Here is a 24,094-nt window from a genome sequence, read left to right as displayed (position 1 = left end):
ACTTTTATCTGCAACTGCCTTCTTGAGCTCTCCTCTTGGGTGTTTAAATGGCATCTTAAACCTAACAAGCCCAAAACCAAACTCCTGGCTTTCCCATTTAAAACTTTTCTTCCACATTTCTGCCCATTTTGGAAATGGAGACTCAATCCTTCCCAGTGTTTAAACTTGGAATCATCTGGTGCGCCTCTTTCCAACACATCAGCCAATCCTGTGAGCTCTACCTTCAAAATGTGTCCCATATCTGACCACCTTGTATCACATGCCTGGCATCTACCCAGTCAGAGCCACTATCATCTCCACCTGGATTCTAGCAATAGGTCCTGAGTGATCTCTCTGCTTTCTCATACTCCTGTTCATTCCATTCTTCCTTGCCCCCAGCAGCCAGATTGATCCTGTTAAAATGTACTTATATTATGTCCTAAAGCTTTGTTTTATATCTTTTACATGGTTTGCTCCATCAATCCCTCAAATCTCTGTTCAACTGTCATCTAAATAGAGAGCCCTTCCCTAACCACCCTGTTAAAAATACTAATCTCCATCTACCCACTGCCCTCCCTATATCCCTTACTCCACTTTATTTTTCCTCATATGTAAGCTCCCCCTGCTATCTGAAGGTAAAGCATTCCTATGAAAACCTTTGTAAGCCAAGGTGGCATAATCAAAGAAGCAATTACCATTAATCTATATGTAAAAACATTTTTTAAAGATTTCATTTTAATGATCTCTACACCCAATGCGAGGCTTGAACTCACAACATAAAGGTCAAGAGTCGCATGTTCTACTGGCTGAGCATATGGAAAGATGTTTAACATTCTCAGACTCCCCAAAAAAACCCTCTCTCAGGCATTCCTCATACTTTAGGGCGCATCTTGCTAAAGGGTACACAAAATAAATCAAGATAAGGCACAGATGTTCACATAGATGGTTCGAAGCTTTGGTGACTGGATGCTGAGATGCTGCATGTCTTCCCCAGCAAAGAGCTTGGCAGGGCCACTCCTGCTGCTCAGGCTGCACACTGTCTCCACAAAGACTCTCTGCAGCACAAACACTGAACACCATTTTTGCTTTCCATTTTTCATAAAAGCAAAAAACTTCAGATTTCTTTCAGTTAGTAGAAACAGGTACTGATGTAGGTCTTCTGTAAAAGTGAAATGGTGTACCACGAATTTTCGTAAAGTCGGGGATACCTGTACATGTTCTACATCTATTTTGTTATATATTTGTTGTCTCTCCGTGAGTACAAATGCTGTCTTTTATATTTGCTACCTTATCCCCAGCACCTAGAACAGTGCCTGACTCAAAGTAGGCCTATAAATTCTTTTTGAAGGAATGAATGCCCTCAGGACAAGAAGTAAAAGAGAAGTATGAACACAGAGCGGGGTGTGATCCTCTGGAGAGGAAGAGGCAGACAGAGCGGCCTCCTTGGACAACATGATATGACACTAGCACAAGATTGAGAACTACTGTCCTATAACAAAGTAAGGATTATGCCTGTTGAAGCTTGAACTTCATTCCAATTCAAATATCATCACTCACAGGCATTATTCTCTTTGGTGAAAGAGTCAAGTGTGACTCCCAGTGAAACTTTCATGTGAAAGAGACGCTGACTTTGGGGGTTCTTCCCAGCACCCAACAGAAATGAAGGCTGGTGACTGTCAGCACAGGGCAACTTGACTATCTAGGATTCAGCCCACATTAGAAGATAAGCAAGAAAGAAAAATCTCCTCAAACATTTAAAGGACATGTTTGGCCAAACCAAACCTGTAGGAGGCTTAACGTTGCTGGGGATGTTTTATTCCGCCACTGGAACAGAGGTGTAGGTAGTGCTTTGGGAGAAAGGAGTCAGGCCCAGACACAGACGGGATAATGCCCTGGCTCTGAGAGAGCAGGTTAATCTCAGCAGCTGCCACTAGAGGTCTATTCACAGCCAGAAATAAGAAGAGCCATCATTCCTGCAGCCTTTTCAGGGCTCCTAGGGAGCTCCTGCCCTAGAGTCTGCCCCTGGAGTTTGCTGAGCTCGGGTCACAGCTTTCAGTCCCTCTGCTATGGCCTTTTTATCACCTCATGTTGGGCTCCCTTCCCCTAAAAACCATGGGAGGACAATCGTTAGAAGTGCTGGCTGTCATGAGCCCATGGTTAGGGGGTGAACAAATGAGGAGGTGGTTCCTGATAAGTAAACATTTCTGCATTCAGTAGTAGCATTGCAATTACTCAAAGCAGGTCTTCTTCCCACTTTGTGCAATAAATATTTCCCCAAAGATCTACCTAGAATAGAGAGTTGTTTTCATGCAAAAGAAATGAGTGCTTACAAGCTGAAGGAATCTTGTAAGACTCCTGAGTGGTGAACTGAGAACTCTGTATAATCTATCCATTTGGTAGATGAATGCCTCAGGATTGCTCTATGTGGTTCTCAGGTTTGTAGGTAAGTTAGAAGAAATCAGCCCTATGTGTGTTACAGGCCAGTTATACTTTTCATGCAGATCCACTCTGTTTTTTTTATTGAGGAAAAATTTGCATAACCTAAAATTTACTATTTTAACCATTTTACCAGCACATTCATGATGTTGTATAACCATCACCACTGATTCCAGAACATTTTCATCATTCCCAAAAGAAATTATACCCACTAAACAAATCATTCCCTACTCCTGCTTCCTTCAGGCCCTGGCAATCATTCCCCTCCTTTCTGTCTCTATGAATTTATCTATCCTGGCCATTTTACACAATTGGCATGATACAATGTATGGCTTTTTGCGTCTGGCTTCTTTCACTTAGCATAACATTTTAGGTTTCGCCATGTTGTGGCAGGTATCAGCATTTTGTTCCTTTTGTAGCTGAATAATAGTCCATTGTATGGACATACCACATATTGTTTATCGCTCACCAGTTGATAGGGGCATTTGGGTTGATTCCACCTCTTTTCTACCGTGAATAATGCTGCCATGGACATTTTTGTAGAAGGTTTTGTTTGAACATCTATTTTCAGTTCTCTTGGCTATACACTAAAGTGGAATGATATTTCATTTTTCACTGAGCACCTAGTCTCTACCAGGCATAGGAGTACGAAGAGGAATAAGACATGGCCTCTCCCTCCCACCAAGTAAACTCCCTCCATGCTTTCTGTTTGATGTTCATTTGTTCAGCAAAGGTACACCAGGTACTGAAAGTAGATCCATGGACAAAAGGCACAGAAGTCCCAAATCTTATGGAGTTCACAGTCAAGTGAGGATATGGGAATGACAGCAAAACAGAAAAAGAGATAGCAGATAATTTCAGATGTGGGTTGATGGCTATTTTAAGTAGCACAAACATTCAGTTGTGTACTGGGTAATCCTCGATCGCCACAAAAACAATTGATAACTAACATGTCTAAGGCTAGACTCCACATCTTTATCCCATTCTCTCTCTCTCAGTTAACCTGGTTACCTTCTTGGTTTCCCTAACTCTGCTATTGACCTATCTAGCCAGTGATTTAAGCCACCATCATAGAATCCTCCTTAACTGTCCCTACTCCCAAATCCTTATATCTAAGTGGTCCCAAGTCTTCATTTCCCCTTCCATATCTTGAGTCAGTCTTCCTTGCTCCCTTACTCTTGCCTCTGCCTGGTTCAGACTACTAACAGTTGCTGGATTTCTGCATGGCTTCCCATCTCTCCCCTGCAATCAAGTCTTCATGCTAGAATTATCTTTCTACCATGCAAACCCAATCCTGCTGTCCTCCAATTTAAAATCTTCACTAGTTCCTCATTCCACACAGGGTTAAGTTCAGATTCCAGTATGGCATAAAAGGATTTCCATCAGGGGCAGCTGGGTGGCTCAGTCAGTTAGGAGTCTACCATCGGCTCAGGTTATAATCCCAGGGTCCCGGGATGGAGCCCTATGTCAGGTTTCCTGCTCGGCAGGGAATCTGCTTCTCCCTTCTCCTTTGTCCCTCCCTTAGCTCATGCTCTCTCTCTCAAATAAATAAATATTCAAAAAAAAAAAAAAAAAGGTTTCCTTCAGCCAGGCTCTGCCTACCCCTCTAGCCATCTCTCCTGCTAGACCTCACATCATCTTCTCTCCAGCAGAAGTAAAATCCTTTGCTATCTTCAAATCATACCATAGTTGCATGTTGTTCTTTTCCCTCTGACTTGACCTTCTGTTCTTACCTACCTCACCCTCTTAGAAGCCTCTCCACTCTTCTCCCCACTGCCACTAGGCTGAATTAAATGCAGTGCTGTCTTTTCCAAGCCTAAACTGATTAGCAATTGCTTTTGCTAGTCTGCAAGGTTGATTTTCTCCTAGGAGAAGCCCATGTCTGGTTACTTTTATGTCCCTAGGGCTGAGCACTTTCTACAAGGTATGCAATTTAGCTCCTCTGAACCTTAAGTTCCCTTTTGTAGAAAGGAGTAAATACTTATTTACTTATAAGTAAATGGCTCTTGTGAGGAATAAATGAACAACACTATAAAATAAGTAAACAAGCAAACAAACAAATTTAAAAATTGCCCAGAGCCTGGCTTATGAAAGGCACTCGAACCTTGTCACTATGTTTCTCCATCATACCGCATCAAGAATTTCCTCTTCTATCCAACCACTGCCCACCTTCTCCCCAAGGCCTCTATATTTCCAGCAATGAAAACACCATGCAAATTATTTAGGCTCTAAATTCCTCTCTCTTCCATTTCTTCCTGTATTCATTTGTTCATAGAGACCTGTTGAATTTTCCTTTCGCAATGTTTCTAGCAATAATACCGCCCTATCTATTTCCAAAGTCACCGCGCCCTAGTTTAAAAGCTGATGATGTCAAGTTTGAATTATTTCTTATGATCTCCTCACTCCCACCCGTGGCCTCTCCAAGACTTCTCTCCTCCCACCCCCCCACTCTCTCCAAATCTCCTCTCCCCTTACCTCCACCCTCTCCAAGGCTCCCCATATTGTAGTAACCTTCTGAAAATGCACAACCGCCAAAGGTTACCATTCTATCTTCTATCCATGAGCACACAGGGATGAAATGTTACCTGATTATACTAAAAACAGTCCAGCAAGCATATCAAGAAAGTGTTGGTGACTTCCTAAAGCTGGAGGCATTCTGTTCTCCATGCCTCTGTCCTGCTCACTTTTGGTCAATGGTATGAGTGAATTACAGAGAAGAGATGTTGACCAAACTGTAAGTGACAAAAAAGTCAGAGGGATTGCAAATGTAGAGCTATTTTTTCTAATCTTCTAGAATGTAGAGTGAAAATGAGTAAGATGTCGTAAGAATACATGAGTTTGTTATTAAGATTCCAAAAATCAATTGCATACACACCAGACCAGGGTGCTCTTGCTTAAAAATGGCTCATGTGAACAGATGGGGTAATGTGACTGCTGAAAAAAAGGTGAGTCACATAAGGTTGGTGTTGCAAACTCTTGTCGTTTTTAGCTTCATGCACATGACATCGGGAATGTGTGCGACCATATTTGAAGAGGAACATTGAACCAAATGCACAGTATCTTTGAACAAGCAATCAAAAATTAAGAGGGGTAAAAATACCAACAGTGGAAAACAGACATCACCATTTATTTCCAAATTGTAGATGGAGCCTCAGATGAATCTATGTCACATCATTATACTAAAGGCCAATTTTGTTCAAAGTCAGTAAAAAGCAATCACCTAAAAAACAGATAATGTGAAGGATCACTTTGGCCAAAATGGCATTTCAGTCTTGCCCATAACCCACTGCAATTACTTCTACATTTGGGTAAAGTTAAATATTCATTGTTATTTTTTTTTTTTTCTATTTAACTGAAAAAGCAGAAATCAACTCTGCTGTCTGTTAGACTGTGATAAATACTGTTTCTAACCAAACAGAGGCAAGGCCATACTAGGGTTGAAAAAGTTACTTCGGAGAGATTGTTCCTTTCTTATCCAGCCCTGTTTTGCTCTTTCTAAATTCCTGAGCAAGGATTTCTGAGATACCAAGTTGCTGAATTACTCTCAGTACCTAATAGCATCCGATACAAAACTAGTTCCTATTTTTCTAGTCTTCCCTTAAAATCATTAAAATCCTTTAATAAACCCATCCAACACTCTCTTACCAAGGTACCATGTGTTCTCTCTTATGGCAGCAAACTAAATAAACGCACGTTTGTTTAACTATAGATATGTCCTTGGAGGTCTTCGACTGGTGGACTTTGATACAACAAATATTTGTTGAGCACATTTTAAGTGTTGGGTACTATACTAGGTGGTGGAGGAAAGCAAAGAGTTGATTATAGATGAGAAAGTAGAGGAAGCTGGATCAATTCCAATATGATAATAAATGATAAGAACAAAAAAAGAGAAATCAGGAAATAAGCCAGAATAGTAGAAGTTGGATGGACTGTGTACCGGGGTACCTGCCTTGTCCCTATCTCCCACTGCAGATCCCTGCTGAACAGACATAGTCAGACTCTGTACCAGGTGGCACAGAATAAGGGTGGCACCAGCCCCCAACAGGGCCTGGCCTGTAGACTAAGAGTCCATGACCTGTGTGGCCTTGCTCAAAGAAGACGACTTAGGCCAACTATATTCTTATTTCAGGATGTTGAGCTAAAATTCACATAGACCAGTTCCAGCTGGCAATGAAGTCAAAAGGATTATCAAGAGTTACCCTATTGTATAAGAGAACTGGGTGGCCACTATGGACCATCTGCTACTGAAGCCAGGAAGACACTGATCAGTAGGCAGGTGAGACTAGAGGTCACGAGCAGAGGGCAGCAGGGTTGTCTTAAGAGAGGCCTTGAAGTCATCAAGAGATAAAGCAGCCTTTTTGTGTGATGATATCATCCCCATTCAAGTCCCCATGAAGCCTGGAGGAACTTGGCTTCCTGTCTTGGATTCTCATGAGCCTTTCTTTGTGATTGATGCCCCTCTTGTTAAGCTAGCTTTATTACTACAATTAGAGCACTAACCAGGACAGGAAAGAAGGAAAAGGGGATCCCTAAACAACATCCCAAGAGTAGTAACTTAGAAAGCAGAGAGGCAAATGAAGGGAATCAGAGTTCACACAGTGGCTTCTGGGTTCAGCATGAGACCAGACAGAGAGAGGACTACATGATGAAGGATGTGTGTATGTGTAAAGAGATATATGTATGTAAAGAGATTTATATATGCATGTAAAGAGATTTATTATAAGGAATTGGCTCACATGGTTACAGAGGCTGACAAGTCCCAAGATCTTCAGGGTGGGTTGCCAAGCTGGAGATTCAGGAAAAGCCAATGTTTCAGTTCAAGTCCAAAGGCAGGAAGAAAGCCAATGATGTCCTGGTTCAAACGCACTTAGGCAAAAAGAGTTCTCTCTTATTCGGGGGAGGGTCAGCCTTTTCATTCTATATAAGGCTTTAGCTGATTGGATGAGGCCCACTCACATTAGGGAAGGCAATCTGCTTTACTCAGTCTACCGATTCAGATACTATGTTCATCCAGAAACACCCTCACAGACCGAAGAACATTTGACCAGATGTCTAGGTGGTCTATGGCACAGTCAGGTTGACACATAAGATTAATCAAGGGGTGGGGGAGAGGGATGGAATTTCTCTTGCTGAATTTGTGTTTAGGAACATTTTATGGTAATTAGGCAAATCATATTTTTTTAATGACTTAGGGAGCTGTCCCAACTTTGCCTGGGCTCAGCCCTCATCTCTTGCCTGGAAGGAAACAGGAAAAAACAGAAAGAATGGAATAAAATCCATCGATTCTGGTTCAGCACATGATTCTCCTCGTGACACACTGAATACTGCAGTTGCTGCTGGGGTGATGAGCTTCCACTGACTCACTCAGATACAAAGAGGGAATGGGAAGACCACTAGGAGTGGAGCTGCCAGGACCTCAAAATTCTGAACCACAGACATCCGGGTCCTTGGTTGTTCCTAGATGCGATCATTACTAACCTGGACATTGTTGTTTTGCATAAGACTAAATATTTTCATAAACAGATGTTTTTCTATTTCAAAAACTCAGACTCTGGCCTCGTGGCTTAGAAAACTACTATTCAGCCTCTGGTAAGATGCTCAAACTCTTTGTGCTTGGGACAAAAGGACTGTGGCACGCTCCTGCCACCTGGTGGCAAGATATTGAAAATTGCACATTAGCTTTAACCCTGAAGTTTGGATTTGGGCAAGACACAAGACAGGACAGAGACTTGTATTAGTGAAACTGGCTTTTTTTTTTTTTAACTGTTTTTAAAATTTTTTATTTAAACACAATTTGCCAACATAAAGTAATAGAAGAATAAACCTGAGAGGTAACTTAGTGATTACTGAGCCCAACTACCACAATTTCCAGAAGACAACAAGGCAGAGAGATACTTTATGACTTACTCAAGATACATAGGCAATGACTGACCAGAGCCTCCTCATCGTCTCTAATCAAGCGTCATTCCCCCTCCAACCCAACTCTAAAAAATAACTATTGTTTTTTTTACTTGAGGCAACTGAAGACTCGATTTTGTGGCAGAATGATGAGCATTTAAATATAATTATAAAGCAAAAGTGGACAAATTTCTATTGTGATACCTCTTTGTAAAGAGAGTGTCTTTGTAGAAGTGACATATTATGCCAGGATTGAATTCTAAGCTTGCTTTTCAGTTTAAATGAATAGAGATGGGGAGCGCCTGGGTGGCTCAGTCAGTTGAGCCTCAGACTCTTGGTTTTGGCTTGGGTCATGATCTCAGGGTCATGGGGTCAAGCTTCACATATGGCTCTGCACTTGGTGTGGAGTCTGCTTGGGATCCTCTCTCCCTCTCCCTGTGGCCCTCTCACTATGCACTCTCCCTCTCTCAAATAGGTAAATAAATCTTTTAAATCAATGAATCAATAAATAAACAGAGACGGATGCATATCAGCAAAATCAAATGAGTGTTTCCTTCTCTCTCCAAGAATGGGGTATTATATTTTGTTTATGCTTTCGTTTGTCCAATTGGTATTGAACATCACTGTGTTGTACTGGGTGCTGTGCTAGGTGCTGCCGATACAAAGAGGAGAAAAATGGATGAGATTTCTGTTCTTGTGGAGCCCATGATCTGGATGAGGAAGATAGACAAGTTAACACTCAAGTCCTGTGCAAAGTAGTAACAAGGATGCTGCACATGTGGGCACAGAGAAGCAGGGAACTAGAATTTAGGGGGTAACTGTCAACAGAAATAGAATCAATGACAGCTGCTGGTCCTGGAGAGGTAGCAGGGTCTGATGAGGGAGCCAGATTCCAAACATGCTCAGTGCCACGTGAGCCAAGAGGAAGTACAAAATGGTAGCATTGTTAAAACTAAAGGGTCAAGTGAGAGTGGGGCATCTGGGAGAAGATCCATATGGTCCACTATGCCTCCTTGGCTAGGGAGAACTCACCTCTGGAATGCCAAGTGCTGGATGTGGTTGTCACCAGAAACAGGAGGAAGAGCAGAGGGAGGCAGGAACAGAGGCTGGACCACTGAGCCCCAGGTCTCGGAAGCCTTATCAGGACAAGCCTATGTCAGGATTGTCTCAGGGACTGGCATTAGGCCGCACCGACAGGCAGTGGGGCAGCCAGCACAGATGGCTTCTGGGCTGAGGGTGCTAGCAGGGTCCAGATGGAAACTCTGACCATAATGTGAATTCATGCCTCTGTGATTTTCTGTTCAGACAAATGTTGGCCTCTTGTGGGTTTAGCTTAAAGCCACTGGCTGTGTGGGGCCAAGGCCCTACCTCCTTGATTTATTTTAATTTCTAATTCCCTGATAGTGGAATTTAAAGGAAGAGATGATCAAGAGTCCTGGCTCCTGGGAAGCCACCATGGCACTTTAGAGAGCAGTTGGGAAAAACACTAGTAGGTCCCTTGGGAGCTGAGCTACATCCCAGCCTGGGAAACTCAGTCTCCTACTCATAATGCAGCACCAGTCTGAGAGGCTTTAGGGTAGGCAGTGAGCCCACATCCTTTAACACGTCCAATCCAATGTCCCTGGGGAAAAAAATGAGCTCGCAGCAAAGAAAGGTGGAAGATGAAGCTGGCTTGATTCATGGTGCCATGTCTTGTCCTTCTGTTGGATTGGGTCCTTCTCTGAGGCACTTTCTACACCCCAAATCTGCTCTGAGACATTGCGCTGGGCCCTCTGAAGTGAACTTTGGCCCAACTGGCAAGAGATTTGTTTCCACCAGGGCTTGGTCACAGACCAGTCCTATGACTCGGAGATAGTTCTCACTCGCTGACTCAATTTCCTTAGCTACTCCTGGGATAATTTTCAACACCGAGGAAAAAAAAAAACTAGTGTCAGGGCCAAAAATAAAAACGTTATGCTAGATATTAAATGTTCGTCCCAGAGACAGTAAATTTAATGGCCCCAAAGTGGTTTCAGGCCTCTAAGAGAATTTTACTTCTCGAGCATTGGAGAAGCTAAGTGCAGCCTTCTATTTCTGTTCTGCATTGAAAAAGTCATAAATAGTTAACTGTGTGAGTCCTTTTTTAAAATCTCCCAGGAGCATCTAAAAATAGCCTCTAGGGGCTCAATGCCTATTTCCTCGGGTCCTCCTCTTAATCTTTCAGTATTGGTGGTGATGATTTACTGTTTTTGTCACCTATGGACTTGCACAGACAAAAGCAGCGAGGCTGGAAGGCAGAGGGAGGCAGCATGTCGGAAGGGTCCCCTGGGAGGTGAAAGCGAGCACTGATTCACTAGATGCACGTGGGGATGAGAGATGTCACCTCTTCTTGACTTGGTTTCCCTGCTAGTAAAAAGAGAGAGAGGTGAGGAAGACTCCCTCTCCCCAGGGTGCAGCAAGAATCTACCCTCGAGTGGGAAGCTTCAGTAGCTTCTTCAGCAAGGCAGGCCCTGCCAGCAGCCAAGTGCTATTATGACAAATCAAGTCCACACTCATTACATGCCTTTGCAGTGCATGTCACCCCTGCCGCTTCCTATCTTCAGACCAGAGTGGGGCTCTCCTGCCAGATTTCCAGCCCGGTGGCATGACCCGAGGCTGACTGTCCATCACGAGCTTGATGGACAAGGGCAGGGGCAGCCAAGCCCGCCATAGCCGCCTGCCTGTCCTTTACAGCCCTGCCTCTGCTCTCTTTATGCTTCACCACAACAGTTAAATACTGCTTCTCTCCAACTCTCAGCCCATCTCCTTCAGGAGGGCACCCCTAGCAAACAGACCACCAGCCCAGGGCACTCCTGTCGCCCCAGAAGGAACAGTAGGGCAGCACATACCAGGTGGCCTCTGTGCCCTCCGTCTTCTCTCCAAACACTCCCGACAATGCATGGTGATTAGCTGCGTGCCGGGTCCCCTGACACCCCTTAACCTGGAAAATCAGGCAGACTTTTCGCGACAGCAATCAGCTCCCAGACACATCGAACCGTAATGTGATTACGCCATTTACCAAAATGCAAAGAGAGATACTTGAGGCGTTTCTGATTAGGGCTGACATTATCCCTCTAATGGGCCACCGCATTAATCAAAGCTGTTGCTATGACTATGGCGATGGTGGGGAAATAACCCCAGCTTGATTCTGGGCCTACCAAACGCCGCCAAGGAAGAGGTCAGCTTTTGTTAGGGACACAGCAGAACTGCTTCTTCTTGCTCGAGAAGGGCTTTCTATTGAAATCATACCAGCAGCCAGAAAGAGAGGCCTCTGTTTTCTTTCACTACATTGGGGTTTTCTGGTTCCATTGCTCAAGATGACTTGATAGCATTGTCCTAGGAGGGGCTGGGAGGAGTGGGGGGGGGGGTATGGAGGCTGATTTGTGGGGCTGTCAGAGCCTTCTGCTTTCCAGAACTGTGTCTTAATTGCCAGTGGCCCCCTGGGAATCATGTGGGGCATGAGAACCTGCAGGCAGGGGGAGGGATGATCTGTGCAAAAGCCCAGCTTTTCCCATGGTGTAAACACTCTGGGCTCATGCTGCTCTCTCTCTTCCAGAGCCTCTAAAGCATTTGGCAGAGGCAAGCCCCTACCACACACCCTGTGACAAGGCAGATGGAAAAACAGGCGGGAATGCAATGGATCTGACAGGCCCGTATGGAAAACCCCTCAGCCTCTGCTCTGTGCGACAGGGAACCCAGGAATGGCAGGGCTGGGCAGAGGAGACAGGCAGTGGGTGTTGGGGACAGAGTCGTTGGAACCTTGCTCTGGCTATTTTGGTGGCAAACTGTTCCATGGACCCAAGTCAGCCTTCTCCCAGGCGCAGTTATGCGCTGAAAAGAGCGCCTGCGATGTCAGTGACGTGGCATGGCCTCTCCCCGTACAGAGCACCGGGACAGAATCAGGAAATGTGCTTTCCAGTCCCACGCAGTCCTTCTAAAATTTCCTCTGAGCCTTGGTTTTCCCATCTTAAGAGTGGGGACAATGAAATCTCTGCTGTTTTCACAGGGGAGAAAAATTCACATTGCTTCATTTGGGGGAAAAGTGTCACGTAAACTCTAGAGCACAGATCTTCAAACCTGGCTGCATTCTGGAGCCCCCTACGGAGTTTTCTAAAGTTCTGATGCTTGAGCCCCAGTATCTGACATTCCAGCTTCACTGGTCTGGAAGGCAGCCAGGGCACGGGGTTTCTGCAGAGCTCTCACATGCAACCAAGGTTGAGAACCATTGCTCTCAGGTGTGGGGTGGGGGACTGTACCCCCTCTTTGAGCCTCATCTCCGAAGCTAACCTATATTTTTTTTTAATGAGGATGAAAATTTTTATAATAAAAGGCTTTTGTGAGGTTAAAAGTAGAAAATACATGAGAGTGCATAAGGTGGTGTATCCCAGATTCCTAATTAATGCTTAAGGCTCTCATTAGAGGCCACTGTCTCCACTTCAGGGGAAAAAGCCTTGTCCCCAGGGCTGAGACCCCAGACAGCACCTCACACCTTAGCTGCGTGACAGCAGGCAAGTTACTGAATAACAGGGAGCATCTGCAACACCCATAGCCTCCCACATGCTTGATCTAGCTTAATTATAGCAATCACCCGGTGAGGCAGGCTCAGACCATTGTCATCACCCTCTGAAGCGACATCATAGATGATTCAGGAAGTCAGTGGTGGAGCTGGGATTTTAGTCCAAATTTGTCTTGTTCCGAAACTGGAGTTCTTTCTCCGACCTTCTTGGTTAGAACTGACCCGAGTCAATTTTGTCATTCACCGTGTACACGCACGAGGTCTTGGGGCCACCGGTCTCTGTATGTTATAATGAAAGCAGGTGTCAGAAAGAATTGTGCCACGCAGACTCTCATTTATTAGCAAGCAGGTGCAAAAACAGGAATGTGGCTTGCTGTGTGAACTCAATGATATCCAGAATCATTGTCCTTTTAGATGCCCCAGCAGAGCCTTGCATGAAAGCCTTGCTCAAGGCAGAGGTGACATCTTTAGCCCCAGGATTCAGCTAACCTTGTAGTTGGGTCATGAAAGAAAAATCCTCTGATAATCAGCCCAACAAACACAGGATCCATTTGGAGTCATAGGCTCATGGGGCTGTTCCATTTAGCTAACACGGAAGGCTACCAGAACATTCCAGCCCAGGGTTGACAGAGGCCTTTCCCAATGGCTGTGAGGAAGGAGGAGAGGGGTTAGATCATTCATGGAGCCAACCCAATTTGTGCGGGCGCTAGATGAGTTTCCTAGGGTTGCTGTCACAGAGTACCACAACAGGGGGCCTCACACAACAGAATGGCTTATCCTCCCAGTTCTGTAAGCCACCAGTCCAAGACCAAGTTTTCAGCAGGGCCACGCTCCCATTGAGGGCTCTAGGGAAGGGTCCTTCCTTGTCCGTCTCATAGTGTCTGGTGGATGCCAACAGTCCTTGGTGTTCCCTGGCTTGTAGCTGTGTCACCGTGATCTCTGTCTCTGCTGTCATGTGGCTATCTTCTCTGTGTTTGTGTCTGTGTCCTTTCTTCTTCTTCTTAGGACACTAGTCATATTGCATTAGAGACCCACCCTGATGTAACTTAACTAATTACCTCTATGAAGGCCCCATTCTCAAAGAAGGTCATATTCTGAAATTCCAGGTAGACAAATTTCGGGGGACACTATTCAACTCAGCACAGATACCATGAAGGCAACTGGTGAAAGCCTGACAGGAGGTGGCCAGTGGAGGAGGGAGGGACTTGGAGGCCCACGGATCTGGTCTAAGTGGCTGGCAGCAGGATGCATTCATGGAGACAGGAATGTGGGTGACATTGGGCAAGAGATGCCAGATGAAGCCAAACTGTTGGGCAGGAGCAGGTCAGGAAGGCCTCACATGCCAATCTAAGAAAGTTAGAATTGAATCCTGTGAAGCTCAGGAAGCCAGTGGCATATTTTAAGCAAGGGGGAAAGGTAGTCGTATTTGCCCGTCAGGACAACTGCTCTAAGGCATGGAAAAGGATAAATTAGAACAGTTAAGATTGAAAATGGGAATTCTACATAAAGAGTAATAGACTCTACAGATGGCAGCAACCATGGGGATGGTTTAGTATTTATTCAGAAGAAATCGTCAGAACTTGCTGATAAATGGGATGTTGGGTGAAAAAAGATGGAGTTGGCAATGGCATTCGAGGTGTTCTGTTTTGGGTGGCTCAGCCAGTTAAGCACTGGACTCTTGTTTTGGTCAGGTCATGATCTCAGAGTTGTGAGATTGAGCCCTACGCGAGGCTCCATGCTGGGCTGGGTGTGGAGCCTGCTTGACATTCTCCCTCTCCCTTTGCCTCTCCTCCCCCACCTCCACTCTCCTTCCCCTGCATGCCTGCACAGGTGCACACACACACTCTCTCTCTCAAAAAAAGAAGTGTTTGAAATCTGTCCAAGGGTAGGTTGAGATTCCTGTCTCTCTCTGCCAAGGGCAAGTTAAAAGAAGGTGGTTTGAATATAACTTAGGCCAGGGATAGAAAAACATTCTTAGCAAAATAAGGCTGTGGTGTGAGTTCCTAAGAAAGTAGGTTAATAGGAGAAATATTAATTTCTTGAATAAACTTGAGAAGGACAAGAATTATGCTTATTCCGTGTTTTTAATCCAATAAAAGCAGTGTGGGTTTTCAAGATAGCTACATTAAAATGAGAAATAACTTCTCTTATAAAGCTGAGGACAGCCAGGGTCAGAAGGAAGGGAAGAGTCCACACAGGATAAAACCTGCTTGGTTTTAGATACTCCAGGAGAGGACCAGTTACAGTTTGGAGAGGAAAACAGTCCAATCTTGCCTTCAATCGTCCATATGAGTTTCCTAGTGCTGCCATAGCAAATGACCATGATCCAGGTGGCTAAAAACAGCAGGAATTCATTCTTTCCCAGTTCTGGAGGCCACAAGGTCAAAATTGGGGTGTCAGCAGAGCTGCATTCCTTCTGGTCCTGGTGGGGCAGAGGTGAGATTGAGACTCTATTCCTTGACTCAGTTTCTGGTGGCTCTTGGTGAATCATTTGGGGGTCCTTGGCTTGCGGGTGCATAGATCTCTGCCGCCATACTCACATGGCCTTCTCCCCGTGTTTCTTTCCAAGTCCTCCTCTTCTGTCACCTAATCTCCCTCTGCCTTACTCTTAGAAGGTCAGCTGTCATTGCGTTTAGGGCCCACCCAGGCAATCCAGATGATTTCATCTCAGGATCCTTAAGCAATAACTCCATTTCAAGAACGCTTTTCTCACAGAAGTTCTCATTGCCAGCTTCCCAGGATTAGGACTTGGACATATCTTTTTGGGGGTCACAGTTCAACCCATGACACCCTCATTCATCCTTATTAATATAACCCAAACTCTTTTTCCCCACTTGTGTGCAGGGAGGGGCAAGGAGAGCCCCCCAACCCTGACAAAGAGCCCACCCTTCCTCAGTCCCAGCTGTACATGAGAATAAAAGTCATTGATAGGGCCTGCATGTCTGGTCATCCAGTTTGTGAACTGCACAAAAGCCCTTGGCAAAGGGGCAATTGAGGAGGATACTGAAATACAGCCTGTTCTCAATAGCCCAAACCATGCGCCTTATCAGTACTACACCCAACGGGAGAAAGGAACATCTTTTTCTCTCCCACCAAGATACTGCCTGGGTCCTAAGCATTGTGCCCAGGTCAAGGGGGCTCCTTTTTCTGGTTTGAAGAAAGGTGCTGTATAGGCCAGGGGAGAACCTGGCCATTGACACGCATTACTTCAACTCTGTCTGCCAATGGCCAATTAGAGGCGATGGTACAATCTAATTACTAAAATTTTTCAGGACCATGCAAAATCTGCCAGACATGAAAAGAGATTATTGTTTTTTAAGAAGCAGTGGCACAAAAGATTTGAAACAAGACGGAAACTGCAACAGGTCGTGAGTTAAAGGGAGACAGTCACTAGAATCACAGGAAGGGAGTGGTGGTGGTGGGGGTGGAGGTTAAGGAGGTTCCCAGCCCAGAACAGCCTCCATGTAAGGACACCCTTATCATCCTCACCCATTGCCCCCTAAGCAGCGAGGCCTCATCCCTTTTGTGATAGGAGAGGGCAATACAGCTGGGCTGAGAACTGATCCCCAACCCCACCTCTGCCTGCCACATACTCTGGAAGATTCTGAAGTGATCGCCAAAACCCCCTGCAGTAAAGACCTGCCTGAGCACTCACTGGGGGCCATACACCTTTGTTATGAAGAAAGCTGAGTGCTGTGGTACTTGAGCCAGATAGAGAAGAGCAGTGACATCCTCACTGTGGCCGACTGTGTGTCTGGCAGTAGATGCCCACAGGCAATGGCCCACCTGGAAGAAGAGCAAGACCAGACCCCCAACTCAATCTGGCCAAAGACTGGTCAGACACCCATCCTTTCAGAGAAGGGGACAGGAGAAAGGAGCCTCTCCCTCCAATGACACCACCATCCTTTAACATATGCAACCCCAAAGCCTTTCTTTTCTTTTCTTTTCTTTCTTTTTCTTTTCTTTTTGAAGACTTTAGTTATTTATTTGAGACTAAGACAGGGAGAGAGCGAATGAGCATGAGTTGCCAGGAGACAGGGCAGAGGGAAAAGGAAAAGCAGGCTCCCTGCTGAGCAGAGAGCAGATGGATTCAGGGCTCCATCCCAGGACCCCAAGATCATGACCTAAGATGAAGGCAGATGCTTAACCAACTGAGCCTCCCAGTGCCCCACCTCAAAGCCTTTCTATAGCCGCGATTCTATTGGATCCTCACAACAGTATCCTAAGACAAGCCCATTTTACAGATCTGGAAAATGAGTTTCAAAGAGGTGATAAGTCTTGCTTAGAGGCAGGACTCCCTACTCTTGTTTGTGTTTTGCCATTCAGAGTAGTGATTTTCCATTCCCAGTCCTCTGTGTCAGGAATGCTGAGAATCTTAAAGCTAGGTTCTAATCTTGACTCTCCCTTGCAGAGGTCTCAGGGAATGCCACTTAACCCTGCAGCAGCATTTACTCTGTAAATAAAAAGGAATAACAATTATCTTCCCCATGATGTCACTGTGGAATAGCCAATAAAAAATGATTAAAAAGCAATTGCCAACAATTGAAATCAAATACATAAGAGAGTAAATAGCTATGTTCTACTAACTTCCGTGGGATTTCAGATATAATTAAAAAAAAAAAAAGATCAATCCCTGGATATCCATACAAGTTAGAGGGAGTCATTAGTGCGATGGAAAGAAAAATGGATTTTCTTGATGGTTTTATTAATAAGGAAAAAAGTAGATGTGTACTGTTTGTCAAAAAATGAGATTTTCAGGAGCATATGGCAGATTAATCATTAAGACTCTCTTATGGCTCAGACCCACTTAATATGTTCTCTGCGGTGTGTGTACAACAAACTTGCAAAATTACATTACGGTGGCTATTAAATGATTCATCAGGGTCACTTCCCCAATAGATTTAGAATCTGGTGCTTATTCACGCTTCCCCCTTGGTAAGCTTTATTATCTTAATTGTGTTTGCCAGTGGCTAATTAAAGGTGATGGTACAAGCTAATTGCTAAAATTTTTCAGAACCATGCAAAGTATTTATTTTGAGAGAAGAGGGAAATTACAGTTCCATCTTTGGCAGCAGAAGGGATGCACCGCGATTTTAACAAATGGTGTGGCTGCTGCTCCTTAAGAGTTCAGCATCGGTTTAATGCACAAAGTGATTGGCTGACAGCTTGGACCCAGGAGCTGAGAGCTATTATAGCTCTCCCTATCCAGGAGCACACAGGCTATAGTTAGGCTCATGCTCTGCGGCTTGAAATGCTCAATGCCTGGGTTTGGTCCATGAGGACTTTTTTCTCTCTTGGACCCTTAACGATAGCCAGAGGGGAAAACCATGGGCTTGGCAAATTGAACCAGGCTCACGGGGAATGTCATAGGCAGGGTCGACCAGGGCAGATGAGCTCCAAGTGATAAGAAAAAGTGCAATCTGGAGGGAAAGGGCACACTTCAAAGAGCAGAGGAAAGTTTTTTTGGCAGCTGGGCACAAAGGTAAGAGAGCCAAGGAGAGGCAATGTGTAGAAATTCAGGTTGGCAGCCCTGAGAAATCTGGCACCAATAATCAAGGTTTGGACCCTAGAATGGGGGTCAGGATTGAGACTGGTTCCTGGGGAGAAAGAAAGTAGAAGGCAGTGGAAGAGGAGAATCAAGTCTGGGTTTCAAACACGAAGAGTTCCCCTAGCAGCAAGAGGGCTGATGCCGAATGCTACAGGATGAGAGCTGGATATCTCATTCTTGATCCTGAGAGCTACTCTTACAGCAGCCTTCGCTGTCATGATATTTTGTTGGATTGAGCCACAGCCAATGTGCTCAGCATCCATTCCCACTCCTAGTATGCCTCCCCCCACCAGAGGAGGCTGGAAATAGACATTTCAACTCCATGGCTCGCCTGCAGTTAGGGATTGCCATACAAATTCGGTTCTGCCACTTAGATGCACTCAAGGCAGATGTGAGTGGGGGAAGGGGAAGTGGAGACCATTTTCCTGCTGTATTTACTGTTTCTCCAGATAAGAAAGATCCTGAACATAGAGGACTATGGCAGTCAGGAGAACGCATCTCTCACTTCTCCATTGCAAGGTCTGGGGAAGACCCAACTCCCTGCTACTATGCTCTGAAATCCACCCTCACATTACCCCCAGAGGCCACACTTCCCATGGGCTGGGAATTATCTCATTTAAAAAAATTATTTTTTTTATTTGTTTGTTTTTAAAAATTTTATTTATTCGATAGAGAGAGAGAGTGCACTGTGTGAATTGGGGAAAGAGTGTAGGGAGAGAGAGAGATACTCTCAAACAGACTCTGTGCTGAGCTGGGCGCCTGATGGGGGCCTCCAACTCACAACCCTGAGATGACGACCTGAGCCAAAACCAAGACTCCATGCTCAACGGACTATGCCACCAACGCACTCCATATCTCATTTTATTTATTTCTCACAATGAAGCAGGTCTTATTATTAGCCCCATCTCACATTTGAGGATATTGAAGCTTAAAGAGATGATGTCATTTCTGCAAAGTCATATGGCTAATAAAGGGTAGGCTCTCTTGCCTGGTTAATTGTGCATGTGCCAAGCCAAGACCTACACATCAGTTATTTCACACACTCCCCACTATAAAGTCAATGCCAACACCAGAAATTCAGCAGGGGCAGGCTGGCTTAGAAGGATCTCATTAAGAAAGCTTCATTGTTGGGTTTCTTTTCAATGCTTGTCACATCTATAATAATTAAGATTGCCAGATAAAACAGAGAACACCCAGTTAAATCTGAATTTCAGATAAATGAAGAATAATTTTTTTAGTGTTAATTATACTCCAGACAATATTTGAACACACTTAGACTAAAAATTACTTGTTGTTTATGTGAAATTCAGATTTACCTGGGTGTCCCCTGTCTATTTGTCAAATCTAACAAGCCTAACAACAATGAACAAACCCCTACCAAGGAGACAGGGAGAATGCTATCCAAAGCCATGATTCAAAGAGAATTTGTAAGCATTGCCTAAGATGCAAAGCTAGGTGTTCTTAGGAGAAAGATAATAATAGCAACAATAGTTGCTTTGTTGAACACCTTTCTACTTGGCAGGCATCTTACTTTCATGAAATAACTCACTCTGACCTCACAACAAGCCAGTGGCATAGGCACTAGTGTTCTTCGTGTCTCACAGACAACTGGGACGGACAGAAACTTGCCTAAAGACAGACACCCAGCAAGCCAAGGGGCTGGGATTCTAGCCATGACAGTTCCCAATACCACATGCTTAACCACTACCCATTCTCATAGACAGCAAGGCTCAATTTGCTAAATTATATAGGGAATATTCGATTCAGGGCTACTCAATGTCTAGATTTATTCTCTATTTGTTCCTTTCCAGTTACCACCAATCTAGGTCCCATTTTTCTCCCTAATAGATGCCATACCCATTCTCCCCTGTCTAACCAGAGCTTGTGTTTTTAAAGCACAATTTTCTTATTTAAAAAGTACTACAGGGGTGCCTGGGTGGCTCAGTAAGCTAAGCATCCAACTCTTGATTTTGGCTCAGGTCCTGACCTCAGGATCATGAGATCGAGCTCCTCCACGTCGGGCTCCACACTCAGCATGGAGTCTGCCTAAGATTCTATTGATCCCTCTCCCTGGGCCCCATCCCCCTGCCCGCTCTGATGTGCATGCACATCTCTCTCTCTCAAAAAAATAAATAAATAAATAAATAAATAAATAAATAAATAAATAAATAAATAAATAAATAAAAATAAAGAGTACTGCATGTCAACCTTTTAAAATTTTGGAATATAAAAGAGTGCAGAAAACTACAGGAAGTATAAAGAAATTCAAAATCACCTTAATTTCCACTTTTCAACATGCTGTATAGTTTTCTAGTCTTCCAATAGAGGCATAATTTTCTTTTCACTTGCTTTTTAGACAATATCTGAAACATACCATGCACACTGTGTTGTGGCTTCTGTGACCAATATCTTGTGTATATACTTCTTCTCTACAAGTGGTCTTGGAGATCGCTATGGGCTGAATTCTGTCCTCCCCACATTCATATGCTGAAGCCTTAAGCCCCCAGTGTGACTGTATTTGGAGTAAGGAAGTAATTAAGGCTAAATGAGGTCAAGAAGGGGGGCCCTAGTCCAATGGGATTAGTGCCCTTATGAAAAAAGACACAGGATGGCTGGCTCGCTCTCTCTGCTTCATGAGGACACAGCAAAAAGGCAGCCAGCTACAATGCAGGAAGAGAACCCTCCCCAGAAATCAACCCTGCTAACTCTTGATCTGGGACTTCCAGCCTCTAGGATGGTTGAATGAGAAAATAAACTTCTATTGTTCAAACCACCTCGTCTGTAGTATTTCATTAGGGCATCCTGAGGCAATTACTACAGATTTTTTTTAGAACTATAATACTCCATCTGATGGGTACACCAAAATTTACTCAACAAATTCCCCATTGCTAAGTTTGTAACTTGCTTCCAAGTCTGCATTTTCTCAACTAACACCTACCATATGTAACCTTTCCTGGTTTGTTACCTTAGGACAGCTTTCTAAAGGTGGAGATGCTGGCAGGTGTAATGCACTGTCCCTGTTTGCCCTGGACCATCTTGGTTTTTGTATTGAAAACCTCGAATCTCAGGAAGCCCCTCAGTCCTGGTAAACCAAGACAGTTGGTCACAATATCCCTGGGTCAAAGGCAACACACATTTTACTGCCTTCCTACATATTATGCTGGACCACCCACCGGACTTGGGCTAATTTCCACACCCACCACACAAGAGGTTTCCCTTCCAAGGTATAGTACCTTATCTGTAATTTACATTTACATGCTTCAGCATAGTGAGAAACACGAGGTGTAAATTAAAAGTAATCTATACCCTAGAAACAGTTAATTAATATGTGAAGTACCCTAATCAAGAATCCACATTCCAGAGGTGGCTGGTTAGCATTTGAAAGACCCTAATCAGGAGCCCCCACTCCAACTCCACCTACAAGCACCGTGACAAGTGCTTTCTTTAAATACCACTATCTGAAGCGGCATATTGAGCTTGTTAATTAGCATAAGGGATATTAGGAATAATGTTTCACTGGCAAAATGCGAGCTATTCAAGAAGCATTCAGCCTTGCATTAACAGAATATTTTGACGAATCTGGTATCAAAACCCAGCAACCTAACACCTTTAGAGTGGGGCTTTTGGTAAAGAACTCCATTTGATCCCATTACCCCTACATTTATCAGATTACAGAGAAGTGGAAGTGGAGGGGGACATTTTGGGGTTGCCACAATGAACAGGAGGTAGTAGTTGTGGGGCGAATAGCGAACAGAATTCAGTGCCTGGGTCCTGAGTTGCAAAATATCCTACGATACCCAGGGAAGTCCAGCACTCAAAATGCTAGGGATGCTGGAAAAGCTCCAATGATCAGGACCTGTGGCATTTTTTTTGCCTCAGCAGAACCTTTCATGTTGGAGAACCCCAAGGCCAGGGGGATGGTACTTCAGTGGACTTACCAAACAGATCCACTGATTTTTGTGTCTATTTTCTGTTATTGTTTTTGTTTGTTTGTTATTTTGTTTTTGTTTCATGTGGCCAAATTTGGTCCAAGACTTGGCTTGCTTCATAACACATCACCCAGAAGCAAGGTTTTGGTTAAGGAGACCTACTGCCCTCACACACCTCTAATCATTGGAAACAAAGAGCATTCAACAAAAAGAAGCTAATCATTGTGAATAGGCAAATCAGGATCAGGTCAGGTCACAATAATTGATATCTTTTAAGTTTGCTTTACTATGTTAAGATCCCTTTCAGTGCTTGCTATTAAATACAAAAGAAAAAAGAAAAAAAAAGAAATGCAAAGAAAATAAAGCTGGTAAGTCCCTCTGTTTGATTTAAAACAAAGCATGAGCCAAAATTGTCTGATGCTACTGTTTGCTGAAAACTATGCCAGATGAATGTGAATGTGCGTGTATGTGCATTCTCCTTGGTGAATCCAGTTACGCATGTGTCCATTTTATTTAAGTGATGAACAGGATTTCTTTTTTAATTTTTTTACTTATTCATTTGAGAGACAGAGAGTGCATGCACGTGTGTGAGTGTGAGCATGAGCAGGTGGGAAGGGGCAGAGGGAGAGAGAGAAGCAGACTCCTGGTGAGCAGGGTGCCGGGTGTAGGATAGGGCTTGATCCCAGGGCCCTGGAATCATGACTCCATCCAAAGGCAGATGCTTAACTGACTGAGCCACCCAGGCACCCCACTGTGACAGACCAGCTTTAAACTTGATCCTCCAATAGGCAGGATGGAACTCAGGAGCAGTGCCACTCTTAATAGGAGAGAGGTCTCTGCAAAGCCATCTGGACTGCCAAAGAGAGCCAGCAGAGGCTTGTGTGGTAGAGGGCAGGTTCTCTATAGTAGCAGATCTCAAACTCTCCTGGACATCAGAGTCCCCTGGAGAGATTAAAATCCCACAGATCACTGGGACCTGCCTCTCAAAATTCTGATTCAGGAGGGCTGGCGTGAGGCCTGAGAACCTGCATTTCTAACAAACCCCCCAGGTGCTGCTGATGCTTCCGGTCCTGGGCCTACATTTTAGGAACCACTGCTGTGCTTGTCAACCTTGGCTGCATATTACAATCACCTAGGGAGCTTTTAAAACAAGATCCAGGCCACACCCCAGAATGATTATGTTAGAATCTCCGGGCGGGGGTGTGGGGGGAGGCAGGCCCCAGAATTTTTTTTGGTACTTCTTAGAGAATTCCAAAGTAAAGCCAAGGTTGAGGACCATGCTTCCAGAAGGAGGCCAGAGTCAAGCTACATCTGGTTTTGGAATTCCCAAGCTGGATACTAATAGCAGTAACAACAACAAAGATGTAATTTAAGTCTGACTGTATGCCAGTTTCTGTCCTAGGCCTCCTACAGGCACCATCTAATTCATCTGTACAAAAACCTATGAAATTAGGATTTTTGATCTTTTTTTATTTTAAACAGATGAAACTCAGGCTCAGAGAGGTCAAGTGGCTGGCCAAGATCACTGAGGAAACAAGTGGGGAATTCAAACCCAAGAGGATGTGACTCCAAATTCTGTGTTTCTTAATAACCCTGTGATACTCTTTCTTGTCACCCCTTCAAAAGGGTAGGTAGGAACCAGAGCTACATGAAGGATTTAAAGGAGGAAAAAAAAAAAAAAAAAGCAAACAAGAAGAGGCTGGGGCATTTCTGGAGATGGTGCTGATGCCCAGGATGTCACCTTTAATCATCCTGGTGTAGGCTACATAG

This window comes from Nyctereutes procyonoides, unplaced genomic scaffold (genome assembly GCF_905146905.1).
Source record: "Nyctereutes procyonoides isolate TBG_1078 unplaced genomic scaffold, NYPRO_anot_genome, whole genome shotgun sequence".
NCBI lineage: Eukaryota > Metazoa > Chordata > Mammalia > Carnivora > Canidae > Nyctereutes > Nyctereutes procyonoides.
This window is presented reverse-complemented; position numbering follows the sequence as displayed.